Source organism: Danio rerio, chromosome 7, assembly GCF_052040795.2.
Source record: "Danio rerio strain M-AB ecotype USA chromosome 7, GRCz13ab, whole genome shotgun sequence".
NCBI classification, from domain to species: domain Eukaryota; kingdom Metazoa; phylum Chordata; class Actinopteri; order Cypriniformes; family Danionidae; genus Danio; species Danio rerio.
In genome coordinates this window covers 4,766,825-4,790,046 of record NC_141027.1, presented here as the reverse complement: position 1 = coordinate 4,790,046, position 23,222 = coordinate 4,766,825, and the positions used below count along the sequence as shown (strand labels likewise).

The window sequence follows — 23,222 nt, the reverse complement described above, 5'->3', positions numbered from 1 at the left end:
ATCTTTTTTTTCATATTTATTTTGTGCTGTCACTTGTCACTTTATGTACACTGGAAGCTTGTGCAGCCAAAACAAGTTCCTTGTGTGTGTGAAGCACACTTAGCAATACATCTGATTCTGATTTACAAGACCATTCATACTTATTTAATGTTAATAAATGCATTACCTAATGGACCATTATTCTAAAGTGTTACCAAATCATCAAATTTGCAGTTTTACACAAATCCAAAAGCCACGTGCACTCAAAAAAAAAAAAAAAAAAAAACGTTTGCTGTTTGTTCAAACTACTTATTTAAAATGAGCCAAAACAACACAACTGACAACTTAATTAATTCATGCTTAATCCATTTAATTTGTAAAAACGTAACTTAAAGTTACCTAAAATCCTTCATGTTGCCCCTACATAAATAAATCGTGTGGAACCCTGCGTTTTTTTACTGTGTGTGTACATTGAAGGAGAGCTGTGATTTGATTTTAGAGCGTTTACAGGTGTAGTCAAGCGCTCCGTGCTGGATTGTGTATTCAGAAAGGGTGTGCGTGTGTGTTTATTAGTGGGTGTGTGAGTGAGTGTGTCTCTGTGTGCGTTTATCAGTGGGTGTGTGAGGATTTTCAGGTCTGTTTGAGCTGTATGTCTCAGACTGTGCTGAATCTCTTAGACAAACACTGAATAATGTCCAAATACTGGACACATTGAAATGGAAATCTCAGAAAGTCAGTCTCAGCGTGTTGATTTTGCCCTCAACAAATCCTGTTATCATCCTGCCTTTCTCTGCTTTCATGCCAGTTTTGTCTGAGTTTGGTTGTGGAGTTTGGGAAAGAATCGTTACAGGTTTACAGTACGCTCATGTCTGGTCTCGCTATCAGGAAGCAGGTTTTTTTGTGTGGAAAAACTTGTTACGGTAATTCGTACTCGTGTCATTTTTCATGTGAAACTCAACGCTAACATAGATGAAGACAGTTATTCACCCTCCAGGGAAAATTATTTTACAAATATTTCCCAGAGATGTTTAAACAAAGCAAGGACATTTTTTTGCAGTACTTCCTCTTTCCTGGAGAAAGTCTAATTTATTTCACTATGGAATAAAAAATTAAATTAAATCTGCAGCGGTCAGTATTATTAGCCTCCTTAAGAAACTATTTTTGACTACCTTTTATACAATATCTAGGCTATTTAACCAAATTAACCCTTTAAATTGCACTTTAATCCGAATACTAGGATCTTGCAAAATGTAGTCAACAACGCAAAGAAAAAAGATATTAGTTATTTTTGAAAATATTATGTTTAGAAATCTTCATTTTTTTAATTTTATTTATTCATTTTTGTATTAACTATCACTTTAAATCTGTAATATGCAAATTTTAAGTCTTAAATCTCACAACTGAACTGGATGGAACAGTGCACATAATATACATTTCTTCATTTCCTATTTTAACCGTATTTACTTTTTTAATTAACCATTTCATCACAACTTTATTCATACAATTTTCCAAAAAATGTACAAATATCACACATTTTAGAATTATATTGTGCATTTTGACACAAAGAGAGATGTAAACAAGCATTCAAAATGACACTTATTGATCTTGATTTATTTATATGGATACTCCTTAATAAACTTATTAGGAATTTCACAAGAAAAAACAATTCTTTCATGAGTTATTTACAAGACTCCTCACTTATACTACTGTGCCACAAACATTAGTTTTAATAACGAAAGTTAATATCACCAACCATTCCCATTTTATTATGGGGGGGGGGGGGGGGGGGGGGCTGGGGGGGTTCAGGAAAGATCCACAAGCTGGGATTTAAACTCAGGAGGCCCAGAGCGCTGCTACAGCATGTGTCAGTTAACCAATGCAATGAGCAGCATGTGTCAGTTAACCAATGCAATGAGCAGCATGTGTCAGTTAACCAATGCAATGAGCGCCATGTGTCAGTTAACCAATGCAATGAGCGCCAGAGCGCTGCTACACCATGTGTCAGTGCACTAACCACTGGGCTATTGCACCCATGTCCTATTTGTTTTTATTGTCATTTCACAAACCTCATCTCCACCAACATTTAGTTTTAACATTTAGGTTACGGTTGAGCATGCAAGAAAACCCTGCTCCTTTAGATGATGTCTTTTAATCAATTAAAACCTAAAACCAGAACAGAAAAAAAACAATGTAATTTGTACTTTTTAATTAGGTTTTAGCTTGTACTATGTTTAATAATTTCCAAAATATATTTGCATTGTACATCATAGTAAATGATGTAAAATACACTTATTGTTATTGCTTTAGCAACATTGTGTTATATTCGACAGTCATGCCAATAAAGCAGAGTAGAGTAGAAAGAGAAGGAAGGAGCTTGTACATAAAAACAGTAGCCCGTTTGGCCTGCAGCAAAACTGGAGTTAATTAGTTCGTGTTCACTAGTGTAAACCGCTAAATTATTTACTAGACAGACAGACTTTGCGATCATAAAGAATATTTCATTCATTCAATCATTCATTCATTCCATTCATTTTACTTTGGCTTAGTCCCTTTTTTATCAAAGGTTGCCAAAGCATAATGAACTACCAACTATTCTAGTATATGTTTTACGCAGTAGATGCCTTTTCAGCTGCAACCCAGCACTGGGAAACACCCACACAATCACATTTACACACTACAGCCAATTTAAATAATTCAATATCCCTATAGTGCATGTGTTTGGATTGTGGGGGAAACCGGAGCACCCGGAGGAAACCCACGCTAACACGGGGAGAACATGCAAACTCCACACAGAAATGCCAACTGACCCAGCTGAGGCTCGAACCAGCAACCTTCTTGCTCTGAGGCCACAGTGCCAACCACTGAGCCCCCGTCCCACTCTTTAAGGAATATTCACTTCAGTCAAGTCTACCAGCTGGTACATGTTCCACAATGTTTAAAATCCCAATGCACTTCCACACTTATTAATGGGTTAAAATGAGCCCATTGAGCAATTACATGCAAATGTCCACCTTGCCATGAAAAAAAAAATATGTTTTTACCAAACCAGCGAAAACCTTTTAAAGTTAATTTATTTATTTATTTTTTTGGGTAGGCTTGTATTGTACAGTACTGCAAAAAACTCAAACATGTCTGTTAATGTTTTACACAATTATATTTAATTGATCAAAGTCACACAAGTGCCAGTTTCACATCTGTCACATCCATAACCAAGCTTTTTCCTTATAAATGCAAAAACGTCAAATCAAATCAAATCTCTCATGTTTATTCTATAAAGAGATGACTTTTATTCTCTTGATAGTAGGGATATAACGGTATCAAAATTTCACCATACGGTAATACCTCGGTATGAATGGCACGGTACGGTATTTATTGAATCATTTAAAGGAAAAACAAAACTATTGAAGATATAACATATATATATATATATATATATATATATATATATATATATATATATATATATATATATATATATAACATACAAATTATCTATCCGTAAACTTTCAAACAGGAACTTAAATTATTCAATTTTAATAACAAAAAATATTAAACCATGTAAAAGGACAAGCCATGAGTGAGATAGAGGTCTCTTGGTGGTACAAGTCGATGTCTCCATCAATCTGAGCAGTGTCCTGTGTTCTGCTGTCCCCTTGACTACAAGAATCCCCATCATGTTAGTCGTATTCCCCGACTTGTATTTTAGCACAGTCTGGCAGTGCCTGCATGCCCTTTTTTCTGTCACCTTTTCTTCTTTCTTGTTTCTTTTCAGAGAGAAACTAAAATGCTTCCACACATCTGATTTAAAACCCGCTTTAGATTCGACCATTTTTAGCTCTTTTTCTTTGACGCTACTAGCAACACACTCCATTTCTGCATTACTGGATCTGTAGCGACAACAGACCGCAATGGATAATAGGCTGATGAAAACTGTAGTTTCCGCTACCTCCCGTTCGCTTCATTCGCCTGAGCAAACTTTTCACCAAAAGACCTATGATTTTATTGAGTCACAACCATGGTAATATTGAAAGAATTTGCTATTGCGGTATGACGGTATTTACAATATTGTTACATCCCTACTTGATAGCATTATTAATTTTGGGTTATGCAGTATATTATATATACTGAATTTCTGCAAAGTATGCTGTACACAGTAAGACTTGCACACTTGTTTTGGTCACATCCATAGCGCACATTTATATTCCCAATTCAAAATATATAAAAAAAAAAACATGTTTACAGACTTGATATTTCTCTGCTCCCATAACTCTGTGGTTAGTAGTTTTTTTTTTTAAATATAAACAGAAGTTTCTATATAATGTGAACATATAAATCTCTGTGAGTTTACGTTTTGAGCTTTTCCTACAAATGTGAAAAAGTGTCTCCTAAAACATACAACATTCCACTGAGAAACAGATTAATTCTCACTCACCCGCATGTTGGTTCAAACACGCATGATTTTCTTTCTGCTGTTGAACTCAATGGAAATCCATGATTGTAATCCAAGCTGCAGTTTCAAACACAATAAAAGCAGCTAGTAAAAGTAAAAGTAAAAAAAGAGAAAGAAACAGCAATAAAGCAAATGTTTTCAGTCATTTTCCTTATCAAGTCATCTCAGTCCAGTTCTTTGGCTCTGTGCTACTTAGCAGATGATCTGAATCAGGTGTGTCAGATTCTTCTTCTTCTTCTACTAGTGTTTTATGGCAGTTTTGCAAACCAGCGAAAAGGTGCATTACCGCCACCTACTGATCTGGAGTGTGGATTGTGCATATCTTGGCTGTTTCTCAATATGCGATCCTCACCGGTCTTGCGTCCTTGTGTTCTCGTGCAACGAGCTTGAGCAACAAACTCGCTCTGGAAGTACCAGAAGTCATTGCGACTGGAGGTGGGAAGCGCAGCATTTTATTTAGATTTATTATTAAAGTTCAGAGACGTCATTTATTTACCTCAGGCGTTTCCCTAAATGAAACGGTGAAAGTAAACATTAGCATGGATATCTTTATAAAGGAATTAACACATTAAGGGTGTTTGTTTGCTGAAATTTGTATTAAATTCAGTCTTATTTATATTGTGCAGAGTATATTTATAATGTTTTCATGCACAGTATATATTTTGAAAAAGGGAAAAACAATGAATAGTTGTATGAAGGCTGTAATGTTTAAATAATTTCCATTTAAACTGCGTGAAGGTCATGTGACCATCAGGAAGAATGCAGCATCTCATTTCTCAAAGGATGCGTTTTCTGCCTTCGCGCTCTCCTGAGTTCGTTCTCCCGAGGACACCTGGCAAGATCGCTCTCCACAAGAACTTAAGTCCGTTCTCTGCGTTCTTGGAATTGAGAAACAGCCGGAGTTTCAGATTTCTTCTTTTTCAATTTATTGGCGGTAAAATGGTGTATTTCCGCCACCAACTGGTATGGAGTGTGGATCATTATGACCTACCCCCAACCCCTCACCTCCCGCTTTCTTTTATTAAATCCTCTCCCATAAGTGAGTATTTTTAAGATACTGCAATAAAAAGGTAAAACATTTATTTCTGGAGTTATTTTGTAAAATGTCGTCTAATTTGAATTGAACTCTTATCTCTTCTAAATTCTTACTAAGTTCTCTCCTTTCATGTTCAAACTTCATGCAGTGTAATATAACATGTTCTACCATCTCTTCTTGTCCACAAAACTCACATTGTCCTGTACCATGTTTACCCATTTTATCTCCTCTCACATGTTTTTCCCTACACTTCTCATTTCTCCTACTCATTCATTCATTCATTCATTCATTCTTTTTTTTGTTGGCTTAGTCCCTTTATTAATCCGAGGTCGCCACAGCGGAATGAACCGCCAACTTATCCTGCGTGTTTTCTCCGCAGCGGATGCTCTTCCAGCCGCAATTTATCTCTGGGAAATCATTTCTCCCACTTTCTTTTGAATTCTGTGAAACCACTGGCCCTTTTTCTCATTATCCCATTGTTTGTGCCACCTTTCCTTCATTCTTTTCTCAAGAATACTCTTGATTTCACTCTCATGCTTACATTAAGACTGATGTCATTATTTTTAACAGCTTGTTTTGCTTCCTTATCTGCAATTTCCTTTCCTTGAACACCAATATGCGCAGGTACCCATAAAAAAATATTACTGTTATACCCATCATTTGAGGTGTGTAAGATAATCAACACCTACACATTATGTAGAGTTGCGGATCGAGAGGGGTCTGGACGCAGACCTGGTGCAGTGCTATCTGAGCTGCATCCAATGCGTTTTAATGCGCTCACCTAACCCCACTCTTAACCTTACCCATCACAGTGACGTCACTCACTCCAATGAGTGCATTGTGTCTGACATTGCATCGCAAAATGATGCAATCTCAGCTTGCATCATAAAGGCTGCATCCAGACACTATTGTGTGGATCTCCAAGATTATTTATATACTAACTTAAACTGCAATTTAATGCACACAATAAATTGCATGATTAGGTTTGTGATGTAGCAAATTTGAGTGTTGAGCATTTGAAGATCGATGGACAGATGCACATCCCATATAGATAAAAGCTAATCATTATTTTAAACAATGTTTTTTGTTTGTTTGTTTGTTTGTTTTTCTATTATTTTTCATTATTATTATATATATATTATATATCATTTGGGGAAAAAAGCTAGTTCCCATATATGGTGACTGATTTTTGAGAACTATTACTGTGCAACAGTTCTTTGTTTATTTGCGACAACAATTGTAAAGCATTACTTCGCTACAGCAATCCACACATGGACAGTTTTTAGAGGCTATAGATAAAATACCACCAAACTGCCCATACTACATTAGAGTTTGATGTCTACTTTACAAACATTGTCAAAAGTATGAAAAACATAGTTCATATTCCTCAAAACATACAGTACACTGTCTGACGATACACTTACAGACCACAAACCCCAAACTGAATCAAATAAATCATATTGAAATCATCAAAACAAAAAATAAATAAATAATTGAATTTAACATTTGAGGACCACAGCGGACAGATGCACATCCCATGTAGATAAAAGCAAATCATTATTTTAACAATGTGTTTTGTTTGTTTGTTTATTTCTCTCTTTTTTTTCTTAGTTTTTATTTTATTATTTTTCATTATTATTATTTTGTATTAGAATATGCAAGTAGTACACAAAATGGGATCCCATACAAAGAGAACTGAAACAACAAAAACACGAAAACACAATGTATATGAGCAATATCACACGAGTAGCAGTGAGATATGGCCGTATATCAGCACTGGTGGGAGGCGTATGTTGTGCCGAGTGCCTTAGCGTCCCACCAGTGCTGATATACAGCCATTTCTCACTGCTACGAGTGTGATATTGCGTTTATACAACAGTTCGAGTGCACAATCGTGTTTATAATATAAATATAAAGCAATCATAACAAACTATATATCATTTGGGGGAAAAAAGCTAGTTCCCATATATGGTGGCTGATTTTTGAAAACCATTACTGTGCAACAGTTCTTTATTTATTTGCGACAACAATTGTAAAGCTTTACTTCGCTACAGCAATCCACACATGGACAGTTTTTAGAGGCTATAGATAAAATACCACCAAACTGCCCATACTACACTAGAGTTTGATGTCTACTTTACAAACATTGTCAAAAGTATGAAAACATAGTTCATATTCCTCAAAACATACAGTACACTGTCTGACGATACACTTACAGACCACAAACCCCAAACTGAATCAAATAAATCATGTTGAAATCATCAAAACAAAATTGAGTTTTAATTGAAGACAATGTTATCAACCTCATATGCATTTACACCTAATAAAGGAGACAAAATATTAACACACACTTTAAAACACAACATGATCTGTTCTTTAACAATTTCTCTTTTGTGTATTTAACAGAGGAAAGCCTGGAAGAAACCCGAGAGTGAGTAACAGATGACAGCCTTTATTTGTGGGTGAACTGTGGCTTTGATGATGAAAATCTCTGTACTCCTCAACTTACCTTGATAATAATCTCTTTTATCGTCTGCTTTGACCGCAAAACTGCGTAAAGCATTAATAGTTTGACTAGACGGTTCCTTTTCGGAGGATGATTCAATCCAAACACCCCTCAGACAAACTCCTCATGTAAAGGTCAGGAGGAAGTGAAGTCTGCTGACACAAGCATCCATTCACAAGGCAAACAAAACCACGGCTTAATAATGTGTTTATGTGCTCCAGTTTGATCATTTGAAGTGGGTATAAAGCAGGCATAGAGCGACAGGTGAAGAGCTTGATGTGGTCTAATGCAGAAAACAGGCAGACTGTGAGAAAATCCACTATAGATGCTCTCACAGCTTTAGAATCACCTGGATTTGTGTCTCACCATCTTTAAGACCTTTGCCCTGCAGACATTAATAAGGTTTTATATATAATCTAAACTGTGAAATGAAGTATATATTAGTATCTACAGTTGAAGTCAGAATTATTAGCCCCCCTGTTTATTTTTTCCCTCAATTTCTGTTTAACGGAGAGCAGATGTTTTTTTCAACACCTTTTTAATCATGATAGTTTTAATAACTCATTTCTGATTTACACACAAACACACACACACACACACACACACACACACACAAACACACACACACAAACACACACACACACACACACACACACACACACACACACACACACACACACACACACACACACACAAACACACACACACAAACACACACACACACACACACACACACACACACACACACACACACACACAAACACATATAGTAAAATTTTCTCTTTTAAATGAAAATTAAAGATTTTAGTTTAACACATTTCTAATCATAATCATTTCGATTAACTATTTTCTTTTATCTTTGCTATGATGACAGCACATAATATTTGACTATATTTTTCAGGATACTAGTATTCAGCTTATAGTGAAATTTAAAGGCTTTTCTGAGGTAATTAGGTTAAGGTTAGGGTAACAGTCATTGTATAAAAGTGATTTGTTCTGTAGACAATCCAAAACAAATATTGCTTAATATTGCTTGCTTAAAATGGTTTAAAAACATTTAAAACTGATCTTCTTCTAGCCATAATAAAACAAATAAGACTTTATTTTTTTTTAAAGGTTAGAGGAAATACTGTGTAAAATTCCTCGCTCTATTATTTACAAGAGGGTAAATAATTGTGACTTCAATATATATATATATATATATATATATATATATATATATATATATATATATATATATATATATATATATATAATTTTTATTTTCTTTATTTAAAGTATATGATAGAAACAAAACTATAGATTAATTTTAAATATAATTTGTATAATATATTTTATATCAAAATATAAATAAGAATTTTTTTTTCAAATACATGCACGCATTTGTGTGCTTATACACAATATTTATACACATCTACACATCACAAGCTTGTATATTATGTCGAAACAAACTTTTTTGGATTTTATTATTCGTGATTACTATATATAATTAGATTTTTTTACAAATTTTATTTTTCTGAAAAAAGTCATATGTATGTATAAAGCATATATAAATATATACACACTAAAATTTTGGAGTCAGTTTCATGTTTTTTTTTTTAAAGAAAATTATTCCGTTCATCAAAGCGGCATTTATTTAATGTAAAATAAAATTGTTAAATTGTCAAATATTTATTACAATTTTATATAACTGCTTTCTTATTGTGTGTCATTTTAAATGAAATTATTACTCCAGTCATTATTGCTTTTTTATGAATACCATTCACATAAGTGATTACTGAAGGATCATGTGATTCTGAAGACTGGAGTATTGAAGCTGAAAGTTGATCTTTAAAATGACTGGAATAATTATACACTATTTTTGAACAGTTGTTTTATAGAGTAGTAACATTTTACAATTTTACAATGTGAACTGTATTGTTGATGAAATAAATGCAGCCTTGGTGAGCAGGAGAAGCTTATTTTTTAAAATCCTACTGACCCCAAACCTTTGACCAGTATTTTAAGCATGAGTTTCCAAATGTTCCAAATGTACTGGTTCGATTTATATTTGGTGACTAAGAAGGTCAAATATAAGAGACTTTCCAGTTGTGTCACTTCTGTTGGTCATCATATGTTTCCCACAACTCCCTTTTTGAGCTGTTTCATAACTTTGATGACCTTACGATTACTAACAATGTTACACAAAGAGATTTGGAAACATATTTTATTATCATTTTCTAGTAAAGCTTTATTTCTTAGCTCTAGTAAAGTTCTAGTTCTAGTATAACTTACTAGTTAGGGTCCACAGTTTATGTAATATTCTCCTAAAATCTGTATGATGTGTTAACTTAATAATAATCTGTTGAAATACAAAGTAATTTATTTAACCTTTAGTCTGAATAGATAAATAACAACATCTATTTTGAAGATAAGTGTCGTGTGAAGACTTACAGTGTCTTATCAGAGCTCTAGATCTGCTGTTTTCAGGCAAGCGACTAAATATTTTCTCACTTAGACCACAGCCTGCGGTTATGCTTTCATAATGGTATGACCCTTTATAGGGGTGGTCAAATGTATATTTGTATTGTTTACGATGGAAGTAAATTTTATTAGTAATTTTGTACATTTTTTAATTCTCTTTCAAACATTTAAACATTAAAATAATGTTTATAGGAGCAAGGATATTTTAACAATATGTATTTTAATATTTTTTTCTTCTACAGAAAGTAATTTCTTTTTTCATTTTAAAGAGCCCCTATTATGGGTTTTTGAGAATGACCTTCCATGTAGTGTGTAACACAGCTCTAAGTGAAGTGAAATATCCAGCAAAGGCTTAAATCTGTAAGTGTACAGTGTTTAAAACTGTTGATTCATCTATAAAAGAACGAGTCGTCTTGATAACGAGTCATTATTTGCTTCGTGATGACGCGGCTACGAAACACAAGCCCCACTAGTTGTGCGGGCAAACCCGGAAGATTTGAAACCTGCGGCCCGCCCACTAACACAGAAATAAAGGCACACACACAAACTCTACCCAAAGATGAAGTGTGTAAAGAGTCAGTGGAGGGTTTATTTTTTTTTTTAATTATTTTTTTGAACTTTGTTTAGGGATTTAACGTTAAATGCGTTTGTGAGCTGGCGTTCCACTACCGTTTGTCGTTGCTATGGCCATCGTAAGCTGACACAACTGATGACGCGGGTCGTGAAGGAGGTGTCGTGGACGCCGCCCTCTCTATTCTGCCGCCCTAGGCACAGATATAACTGAGGACACGGGTGGTGAGGTTAGTGTCGTGGACGCCGCCCTCTCTATTTCGCCGCCCTAGGTGTGGATATAACTTAGGACGTGGGTGTTGAGGGAGGTGTCGCAGACGCCGCCCTCTCTATTCTGCCTCTCTAGACAACCATGGACGAGCCCTGAGTGTGTTTGCACTGTGACTACTTCTATATTGTTGATTAGCTGCTGGGCATTTCACTCTGTCTCGCGGTGAAGGCTGTCAGTATCGACCAATCGCAACAGGCTGTCATCAGTCCAATCAGCGCAGATTAGCTTCGCGCTAAGGAGGAGTTTGGGAACAAATGAAGCACTGAACGATTCATATGGGAGTCGCTGGGATAATTAGGTAAAAATAAATGCAGATTATAAGACCACGAAAGTATTTTTCTGACCTATCATGCATATTAGACTGTTTTTGGAGACCCTTACAACCAAAATATGACCCTATATCATGTATAATAGGGGCTCTTTAAATGTCAACATTACTTTCCCAGTTATGGGTTGTGGCTGGAAGGGCATCCGCTGTGTAAAACATATGCTAGATAAGTTGGCGGTTCATTCCACTGTGGCGACCCCAAATTAATAAAGGGACTAAGCTGAAAAGAAAATGAATGAATGTCAACATTACTATCCCCATGAGAAATTATAATTTTTTGGATTGTCTACAGAACAACCTACTATCCTTTAGGGAAATTAAGCTTTAATTAGGGGTCTCAAACCCCCAAATTTGCAAATTCCCAGTTGGTGTGTGTGGTTTAACCCTCGTGTCGTGTTCACATCCTGCCCCTTACTTTAGTGTTCCCGGTCAAAATTGACCGCTCTGTTTAAACTGCTCTGATATCAGCACAAAAATCATTTTATCCACCAAGTTTATTCAACATTCTTTAGCGGTGAACAATATCTCAAAGTAGTGTTTGACATGAATTTACAGAATTAGACATGAAATAACGGCAATGAAGATAAAAATTGGCGCTGAAAATATATTACAAAGTGAACAACAGATGACAGAAGTCAAAATACTTTGTTTCATTACTAATAGACAGCTCGCTAAAATAACTATCACAGGGTCTGACTAAAGAATTTGACATTTTAATTCATCTGAATGATTCATCAATCAGCAAAGCACAAACAAAACAGTATACTTTCCTGTGTATTGAGTGCTCACATTTTCATTCAGTCCTTGAGTTGGACTATATTAGTGTACTAATATAAGGAATAGTGACTGAGGGTATCGACGGTGAGCATGGACTTTCACTAGTTATACTTTGGTCATTTTTGAGCAAGATGCTAATGGTCTAATCCAATAATTGATGCTAAGCTGAATGCTGATCCTCTCACTCATGTTGCTTCTCTTTGTCTGCCAGTCTGTTGCCAAACACAGAGCAGGGAAGCTCTTGGCTCCGCCCCCTTGTTATGTTGGGTGGGAATTTGAAACAAATTTTCAAGTGTAGCAACCCACCCCTAAAACAGCCAGCTGTGTACACGCCCCCAACATGGCACTTTTTAACACATTCATTCATTTTCTTGTCGGCTTAGTCCCTTTATTAATCCGGGGTCGCCACAGCGGAATGATCTGCCAACTTATCCAGCAAGTTTTTATGCCTTTCCAGTCGCAACCCATCTCTGGGAAACATCCACACACACACTCATACACTACGGACAATTTAGCCTATCCAATTCACCTGTACCGCATGTCTTTGGACCGTGAAGGGAAACCGGAGCACCCGGAGAAAACCCACGCAAAGGCAGGGAGAAAGAGCAAACTCCACACAGAAACACCAAATGAGCCGAGGTTTGAACCAGTGACCTTCTTGCTGTGAGGCGACAGCACTACCTACTGCGCCACTGCCTCGTCCGTACTTTATAACACATTATAATAAAAACATCTGAACTGTGCTTTGAACTGAACCTAAACTGGCACACTCAGAAGAACCATAATATTAATATTAAATCACAAAAAAAGGTGTAAACTATGTGCACTTTAGGATCTGAAAAAGCGTACACAGCGGCCTCTGGTATAAATCGCAAAAACTGCAAAAAAAATAAGAATAAAAAAACCCTCCTGGGACGTATTTGGTGCTCTCTAGATATGTATATACGGGTATGTTTTCAGAGTGAGCTAGGGTTGTAAAAAAACAAAAACAAAAAAAAAAACATTAAGTTTACTTCATCGATTTGGCTGGGACAACACGAAGGGATTGTGTGGAACCCAGCATTTTTACTGTGTATTGAAGTCAATGGTTACATGTTTTTAGCATTCTTCAAAATATCTTCTTTTGTGCTCAACTGAAGAAACTCATAAAGGTTTTGAAAAACTTAAGGGAAAATTTTCATTTTTGTGTAAACTATCCTTTTAACTATACCACTAAAGTCGCTAGATCTTTGTTACCGTGCATTAGCACAAAACAACACAACACAATATCATTAATACTAAAATGTTTCAGTCAGAAATTCAACTCAAGGTTGTTAAATGTGGAGGTTTCCCTTCTAGTACAAAAAGAGAGAAAAAAACTTCAGTCAGCATAAATTTTCACAACTCATTTCCTGTCAAAACTTCCTGTAGTGATGACGAAACCAAGTCTTCACGCAAACACTGGCACACTTCAGAAATAAAGACTTGAGCTGGCACAGTTTTACTTCTACACTTAGTCATTTAGCAAATGTTTTAGTCCAAAGCGACTTATAAATGAGGAGGCATTCGGAGATTCAACAAGAGGCAATACACACAACAAGTGCTGATTATACAAAGGGACTGATCAGAGAGTGCTCAGAGAAACATGTTTTTTTGTTTAAGTGCTCAAGTATTGATGGAAGAGAACGATACATGCAAAATAATACTAGGAAAAAAATCTGTAATTATATTCCTATTTACAGGTAAAGTCTAGAAGGGATACAGCTGTGGATAGGGACATCAATATAGCATCATTTTTGTGACATTGTACAGCGATAACTATTATTTTGATGTGAATGTGAGGGCTAGGGTTGGGGTGGAGGTAACATTAATAAAATACAATTTACAAATTTATTTTAAATGTTTGTAACATACTTCCTCACGCTAATCGAAATGCATCACATGACTGTTCATTTACCCAAGTACGGCCCAATCCTGTCTAAAATTATAGAAATTAAGCCCGAACCCATCGAGTTCAGGCAAAGATCTTCAGCTCTAATGCCAAATATGTCCCTGGAGGTAGGTTTTTTTTAAATATTTTTGTTTTGCAAATGCACCAGAGGCCGCTGTGTACGCTTTTTGACATTTCAAATTTCTCTCGTGAGTGCCATTCGCACCTGCTCTTCTTGCGTAAATATACCTGAGGCCGATGTCAACTGACTGACCAACTGACCCACCTTCCTCCTTCTCTAAACCCAACCAATAATGTTTACTAAAGCACCGATTGACCCGCCCACCCACTTCCCTCAACCCAACCGACTGTTTTCAAAAGCAATCCAAAAAAAAAAAAAAAGCCCTCGCCTGATTTATACCACATTTTCAGATTTTACCACATTCTCACAAGTGATTAACTTGTTTATTTTATTTTTTGGCTTCTGTTTTTCTCTTACCCACTTTCTGGATGTAATCTTCACCAGACTCGAATCCAATCGCCGTGGTCAACTCCTCTCTGCGTTTCAAGTTTGCCCATGTACATGTTGAGCTACTGGACAAACTGGTAACAGCAGGAAAACCGGGTAAGGGCAAAAAGTAATGGCATCATACCACCCCAGCGTCATACCACCCTGTAGCATTCGATTTAAAGATGAAATGCAGCCATACATACTTTTGGCTATATAATTTGCGATCTCCAGAAATGTATATTGGCTTCCATTTTCAGGATGAGCCTATGTTGGTAGTAGTAGTGGTAGTTTGGTAGAAATACTGCTTCATATTAATGGCCAGAGTTTTCAGAAAGTTTCCTTTTCAGTCACCTGATACTGTGTTTTTGTGTGGACAAACAGCAAAACTACATAGAAGAAAGTGCAGTTTTGAAAATACCCGTGTTTATGCGGATAGGGCCTAATTTGCTCAACTTTCTATGGTCAGTTTCTAGTAGTTTTTAACCTCCTTTAGTTGACTTTACTATTTTGGGTTCTACCAGAAGCCATACGTTTTGAGATTCTAAAAAGCGGCTTGGAGCCATATATAAAAATGCTCAACCTCCTTTAGTTGACTTTACTATTATGGGTACTACCAGAAGCCCTGAGTTTTGAGATCTTAAAGAGGGGGTTGGATTTTAGTGAGTCAGAAGGGTAGTTTGATGAACAAGATAATTGCTACAAGTAGTGACATAATTTGCAATCTCCAGAATTGTATATAGGCTTACATTTTTTAGAATTTTGTAGCAGTAGTTTAGTAGAAATACTGTTTTATATTAAATGTTGTTCAGAAAATCTTCACCATGGCCAGAGTTATCAGAAAGTTTCAATTTCATTCACCTGATACTGCGTTTTTGCATGGACAAACAGCAACTACATAGAAAAAAAGTGCAGTTTAGAAAATACCCATGTTTATGCGGCCAGAGCCTAATTTGCTCAACCTTCTATAGTAAATTTTTATTAGTTTTTGACCTCCTTTAGTGGACTTTACTATTATGGGTACTACCAGAAGCCCTACATTTCGAGATCTTAAAGAGCGGCTTGGAGCCACATATAAAAATGCTCAACCTCCTTTAGGTGACTTTACTATTATGGGTACTACCAGAAGCCCTGAGTTTTGAGATCTTAAAGAGGGAGTTGGATTGTAGCAAGACAGAATGTTGGTTAGATAAACAAGATAATTGCTACATGTTTTTGACATAATTTGCGATCTCCAGAAATCTATATAGGATTACATTTTCAGAGTGTAGTAGTTTAGTAGAATTACTGTTTTATATTAAATGTTGTTTAGAAAATCTTCACCATGGCCAGAGTTTTCAGAAAGTTTCAATTTCAGTCACCCGCTACTTTGTTTTTGTGTGGACAAACAGCAAAACTACATAGAAAAAAAGTGCAGTTTTGAAAATACCCATGTTTATGCGCACAGGACCCAGTCCGCTCAACCTTCTATTGTAATTTTCTAGTAGTTTTTGACCTCCTTTAGTGGACTTTACTTTTATGGGTACTACCAGAAGCCTTACGTTTTGAGATCTTAAAAAGCGGCTTGGAGCATATATAAAAATGCTCAACCTCATTTAGTTGACGTTACTATTATGGGTACTACCAGAAGCCCTGAGTTTTGAGATCTTAAAGAGGGGGTTGGATTGTAGCGAGACAGAAGGTTGGTTAGATAAACAGGATAAATGCTACAAGTAGTGACAAGATTTGCAATCTCCAGAATTGTATATAGGCTTACACTTTCATAATGTAGTAGCAGTGGTTCAGTAGAATCACTGTTTTATAATAAATGTTGTTCAGAAAATCTTTACCATGGCCAGAGTTTTCAGAAAGTTTCAATTTCAGTCACCTAATACTGCATTTCTGTGTGAACAAACAGCAAAACTACACAGAAAAAAAGTCCAATTTTGAAAATACCCATGTTTATGCGCACAGGACCCAGTCCGCTCAACCTTCTATAGTAATTTTCTGGTAGTTTTTGACCTCCTTTAGTGGACTTTACTATTATGGGTACTACCAGAAGCCCTACGTTTTGAGATCTTAAAGAGCGGCTTGGAGCTATTTATAAAAATGCTCAACCTCCTTTAGTAGACGTTACTATTATGGGTACTACCAGAAGCCCTGAGTTTTGAGATCTTAAAGAGGGGGTTGGATTGTAGCGAGACAGAATGTTGGTTTGATAAACAAGATAATTGCTACAAGTAGTGACATAATTTGCAATCTCCAGAAATCTATATAGGATTACATTTTCAGTGTAGTAGTTTAGTAGAATTACTGTTTTATATTAAATGTTGTTTAGAAAATCTTCACCATGGCCAGAGTTTTCAGAAAGTTTCAATTTCAGTCACCCGCTACTGCGTTTTTGTGTGGACAAACAGCAAAACTACATAGAAAAAAAGTGCAGTTTTGAAAATACCCATGTTTATGCGCACAGGACCTAGTCCGCTCAACCTTCTATTGTAATTTTCTAGTAGTTTTTGACCTCCTTTAGTTGACTTTACTTTTATGGGTACTACCAGAAGCCTTACGTTTTGAGATCTTAAAGAGCGGCTTGGAGCCATATATAAAAATGCTCAACCTTCTTTAGTTGACTTTACTATTTTGGGTTCTACCAGAAGCCCTACGTTTTGAGATCCTAAAGAGCGGCCATATATAAAAATGCTCAACCTCCTTTAGTTGACGTTACTATTATGGGTACTACCAGAAGCCCTGAGTTTTGAGATCTTAAAGAGCGGATTGGAGCCATATAAAAAAATGCTCAACCTCTTTTAGTTGACTTTACTCTTTTGGGTTCTACCAGAAGCCCCACGTTTTGAGATCTTAAAGAGCGGCTTGGAGCCATATAAAAAAATGCTCAACCTTCTTTAGTTGACTTTACCTTTTTGGGTTCTACCAGAAGCCCAACGTTTTGAGATCCTAAAAAACGGCCATATATAAAAATGCTCAGCCTCCTTTAGTTGACGTTACTACTATGGGTACTACCAGAAGCCCTGAGTTTTGAGATCTTAAAGAGGGGGTTGGATTGTAGCGAGACAGAATGTTGGTTTGATAAACAAGATAATTGCTACAAGTACTGACATAATTTGCGATCTCCAGAATTGTATTTAGACTTTAGTTTTCAGAATGTAGTAGTAGTAGTTTAGTAGAAATACTGTTTCATATTAAATGTTGTTCAGAAAATCTTCACCATGGACAGAGGTTGCAGAAAGTTTCGATTTCAGTCACCTGATATTGCGGGTTTTTTTTTTTTTGTCTGGACAAACAGCAAAACTACATAAAGAAGTCCAGGACAGGGTCTAAATCTAGAGTCTAAAACTTTCTATAGTAGTTTTCTTGACCTTTCCTTCTTTTGTTCTGCATCTGTCTCTGTGGTCTCCTTTAATGGACACAAAGTGGATCTGTTCTGTCCGTCTGTGTTTTTTCAGCGGTGCTGTTGTTGAACGGATGCTTTGAGCTCAGATTAAGTTTGGAGATCTGGCACAATGAGGCGGTGGCCATGTGACTCCTGTAATCACTTCAGTTAACGCTGTGTTTGTAATGCATCAAAGAGCCTGTCAGTATCTGCCGTGTGCTAATGTCTTCACTAATGTACAGTAAGTGGCTCTGGGGAAATGATGGTTTCCAGTGGTTTCTCTGTCAGCCGCCACTGAGATGAGCTGAGTCTCTGACCTGTGCTGAAGTCGACGTTTACTGTAATCACATCCTTGTTATCAGTGAATAATACTGAAAACATCTCCATAACGCAAACAGACAAGTTTGTTCTTGATCTATACATAATGTACACTGATATTCAATTCAAACATGGGAATCCTTATGTGGAAATAAAGAACAAAGAAAAGAATAAGCACAGCTGCTGTTCATAATTTATTTGCACAAGAGATATTAGTGTAACATGAAATAATGCATTTGAATAGTTGAATTTAACTGTCTTACAGTTTAAGTTATGCACTGATGAATGCTTTATCAAAGAGATGCACTTTTAATCTAGTGTCAAACTGAACAAGTGTGTCTGAGCCTCAGACATTATCAGGAAGTCTATTCCAGACTTTAGGAGCCATATATGGACCTCCTTTAGTGGACTTTTCTATTATGGGTACACCAGAAGCCGTGAGTTTTGAGACCTTAAAGAGCGGTGTGGAGCCATTTATAAAAATGCTCAACCTCCTTTAGTTGACTTTACTATTATGGGCACTACCAAAAGCCCTAAGTTTTGAGATCTTACAGATTGGGTTGAATTGTACCAAGACAAAAAGTTGGTTAGATAGACAGGATAATTGCTACAGGTTTTGATGCTACTAGCTTTGCTACTACATTTCTCAGTAGCATGACAGTTTTATTGATCACTAAGATATGATTGACTTGGAATTATTTTTTTTTTATTAGAAATTTAAATAAAATAAAAAATAGCTTGGATGTAGCTCATCAAATTTTGCCAAGTAGCTTTTAGCTTAGCTTGCTACATTTTTCAAAATGTAGCTTTTAGTGTAGCTAAGCTACATTTAAAGTAGAGAAGGTAATAGCTTAGCCCGGTACATTTTTCAAGTAGCTTGCCCAACACTGATAATAACTATATCCAGCATCCAGGATTATAGGTAAGAAGCTATATATAATCAATACAGAACTTAACAGGCAGCCAGTGTAAGGAGGCTAAAATTGGGGTGATATGATCATATTTTCTATACCTGGTAAGAACTCTGGCAGATGCATTGTGCACTGATGTTTATTAATAGCAGATACATTACAACCAGCGAACACAGCATTACAGTCATCCAATCTAGAGGTCATAAAAGCATGAACTACCTTTTTAAATCTTTTTAAAAAAATTTAAAAACCGATAGCATGTTTCTTATGCATTTTTGATCTATTATAATTAAATATCAAATGTGGTCAAGTATGTTATGTTATAGTGGGTACATGTGGGAAAATACAGTCAAAAGAACACCAGGAAGCGTTTAACTGTTCAAATGTCACCTTTAACTGATAGGAAGTAGAAAGTAGAGAAAGGGAAAGTATCAGCAAAGGACCCCAACCCCCAAAAGCATGCCCTAATGCACCACATTGCACAACATAATCACACAACAAAGTATAACTGGACAAAACTGTCCTTTAAACTCTCCTAGCATGCTACAATACTGTAGTAATTCATAGTGTTTTTGAAATATAACCCATGTCGGTCATTCTTTTTCTTTTCGGCTTAGTTCCTTTATTAATCTGGGGTCGCCACAGCGGAATGAACCGTCAACTTATCCAGCAAGTTTTTACGCAGCGGATTCCCTTCCAGCCGCAACACATCTCTGGGAAAACATAACGTGTGTTATATTTACAACACATTGTTAATAATTGCTGAAGTTTAGTGTAGCGTTAACTGTAGTGAACTGATAAACTGTATACTAAAGTATACTTTAGTTTCTACTACAGTAAACTGTTGGTGTATTGTAGTGTAATTTACCCTATAGTTGTAAAAACCTACAGTATTGGGTCATTTGTTTATATTACTGCAGTTCTTGTGTTACCATACTGTAGCAACTGTAGAATTAAAACAGATAAAATCAAGTCAGTCTCATTGCAGATACATACCGAGGTTTGATTTTTCTTGGGACATTGAATTATATAACCGGAGGTACGACTGCTCTGTTTTTCTTTTTGCGAATCTACTAGAGCTGTGGTTCTCAAACTGTGGTACGTTTGCCACTGGTGATACGCAGACTTCCTTCTAGTGGTGTGCGGAGGAATCGCTGAATAACTAAAGAAAAAAACGAATACAATTTTAACTCATTAACGTGCAGGATAACACTGATGTGATCAGTAAATAGATTTTAATAGGCTTAACCTTTTTATTTTCAATTGTCTAATGTATTCTATCATTTGAAGCTATTACTCTTTCCCTTATTTGTAATGGTTGTTGGAGGCGTATGCCGTATAAACCCAATGTAGACAGGTATAGTTTAATCATTTGCTTTTCTGACACACAAAGCCTACTCTAACCCACAGTAAGCAGAACTAATTTTCGAATTTGAATTTTTAAATCCAATTCCAATATTTAAAATGCACAATAATGTTTAGATTTCAAAGACACCGAAATAAGTCATATATACATGCTACTTATATTGACATATACTATAACCTATATTTCTTTTTATTACTAGGTTCAAACAGCATTTCAGGGTTTTGATGAATAGGATACTTTATGATAATACTTTATCTTTAAGTACAGAAGTTTTCTTTTTACTTTTTAAGAACAGTGCTGTTTTTTGTGACTTTTAAAAGCACATTTTAATTTAAACATTGACGTTTTATTATTATTTATTTTATTTTGTTTTATTTATTATTTTTATTATATTAAAAGCACATCACAGTGTTAATGTTCTTTTTATGGCAAGGCAAGGCGAGGCAAGTTTATTTATATAGCACATTTCATACACAGTGGCAATTCAAAGTACTTTACATAAACAAGAATAAAAGAAACTAGTAAAATAAAAATAAAAACATAATACAAATGAGTACAAAAAATTATTTATAATGGGTTTAAACTATTTATAATGGTTAAAGTGGCAGACAATATTAAATATTCATAATAATAGTAATTAATATGCCTTGTTTTTGAACTGTGCAGAGCTTTAGCTGCTTAACTGGGTCAACTTCGCTACTGTATTTCAATACCGGTCATTACGGTGGTACGTGAAGAGACAATTTTTTTTCTAAGGTGGTACTTGGTAAAAAAGTTTAAGAAACACTGCACTAGAGGCCACTGTGCATGCATTTTAATGATCTCAAATTTCTCTCGCATGTCCTCTTCTCACCAGAGGGCGCAATATCCAATTCAATTCACCTTGATTTCTATAGCGCTTTTACAATGCAGATTGTGTCAAAGCAGCTTCACATAGAATATTATAGTCATTTGAAACAGTGTCACTTCAGTTTTCAGAGTTTAAGTTGAGTTCAGTTCAGTGTGGTTTAATATTCACTGCTGAGAGTCCAAACCCTGAAGAGCACTGACTCTGTAAATTGCGAATCTTTGAGACAAAGCCCCAAACAGACGCAGCAAGGCTACCGTAAAAGTGACAGTGACGTAGGGTTAGGATTAGGGTTACTGGTTATAAATTGTTGTTATGCTTCTGTTGATGACATTTTTCCAATATCATTTTTTCAATATCAATATCATAAGGGGAACGGATCTACAATGAGCCTGTTTTGGATACATTTAAGAACTTTACTTTTGTACTTAACCATAAATGTGGGATGACAAGATCCATGATCAGCATCACCAACATGTTATGTGGAAGTTAAACTTACATCAAAAAAGTCAATAGTCATGTATAGTGAATAATATAGTGTTTTTAAGAGTGATGCAGTGGCGCAGTAGGAAGTGCTGTCGCATCACAGCAAGAAGGTTGCGTTTCTGTGTGGAGTTTGCATGTTCTCCCTGCGTTTGCATGGGTTTCATCCGGGTGCTCCGGTTTGTGAATTGGGTAAGCTAAATTGTCCATAGTGTATGTATGCGTTTGAATGAGTGTGTATGGGTTTCCCAGTGATGGGTTGCGGCTAGAAGGGCATCTGCTGCATAAAACAAATGCTGGATAAGTTGTCCAGCATTTGTGGAAAAATAAAGTGACTAAGCCGAAAAGAAAATGATGAATGGTGTTTGTAAACTATAGTAAAGCACTTAAATTAATCTGTTGAGGTAATTCTGTAGCTGCATACGGTTTCACAACTATAGAAATATAAACAAGTTACCCAGCACTGTAGTAAAAACAAAAGAATACAACAGTGTTTATTACAGCTTATCAGTTCACTATTGTTAATACCACACTACACTGTAGCAATCATTAACAAAGTGTTGTAAATACTATAATATGTACAGTATAATAAACTTTACTATAGTATGGTTCAGAAACACAATATATAGTATTTTTTCATGTGAGAACAGAATCAATCTAAAAATAAGTGTCCAATTCATTTTCTCCATAGACTGACATATTTTTCTAATGACTCTGTAAGAACCTCTTAAGAAACACCAAACAGGAACTCTGTGGGTATTAATTGTTGTTATGCTTCTGTTGATGGCATTTTTACAATATCATTTTGAACAGATTAATTTTAATAGCCTAAATCGGTTTCGTTAAATGACATATTAATCTTAGAGCTGAATGATTTGGTTTATAGGATTTATAATTGTGTCTTGCCGCCTATCCACGTTTTAGGAACGACAAATAATAACCTTCTAGTTGATCATGTGGTATCAGAAGTGGCTTACATGAAAGGCAAAGGCTTCTAGATTGGATGCTGAGACTGTCATCAATGCATTTGTCTCCTCATGCATCGAGTACTGTAATGCTCTTTTCATTGGTCTGCTGCCAGCCTCATCTCCAGATTACAGTATATTCAAACTCTGCAGCTAGAATACTCA

At 35.8% G+C, this 23,222-nt stretch overlaps 2 protein-coding genes across 7 annotated transcripts in view; both read left to right on the top strand.

The window, feature by feature from the left end:
• Positions 1-10,958, top strand: part of si:cabz01074946.1 — a 199,179-nt gene extending 188,221 nt beyond the window's left edge. Inside the window, exon 6 of the transcript XR_015495199.1 lies at positions 10,681-10,958. The gene's annotated coding sequence lies outside the window, so the exon portion shown is untranslated. The remainder of the gene's footprint in view (positions 1-10,680) is intronic.
• The window catches only part of ltb4r2a (leukotriene B4 receptor 2a), a 60,833-nt gene that overhangs the window by 13,875 nt on the left and 23,736 nt on the right, over positions 1-23,222 (top strand). For 2 of the 6 annotated variants that reach the window (XR_015494521.1, XM_087258668.1), the window contains exon 2: positions 7,872-7,896. The exons of the other annotated variants lie outside the window; for them this stretch is intronic. The gene's annotated coding sequence lies outside the window, so the exon portion shown is untranslated. The remainder of the gene's footprint in view (positions 1-7,871; positions 7,897-23,222) is intronic. 6 annotated transcript variants of the gene reach the window in all.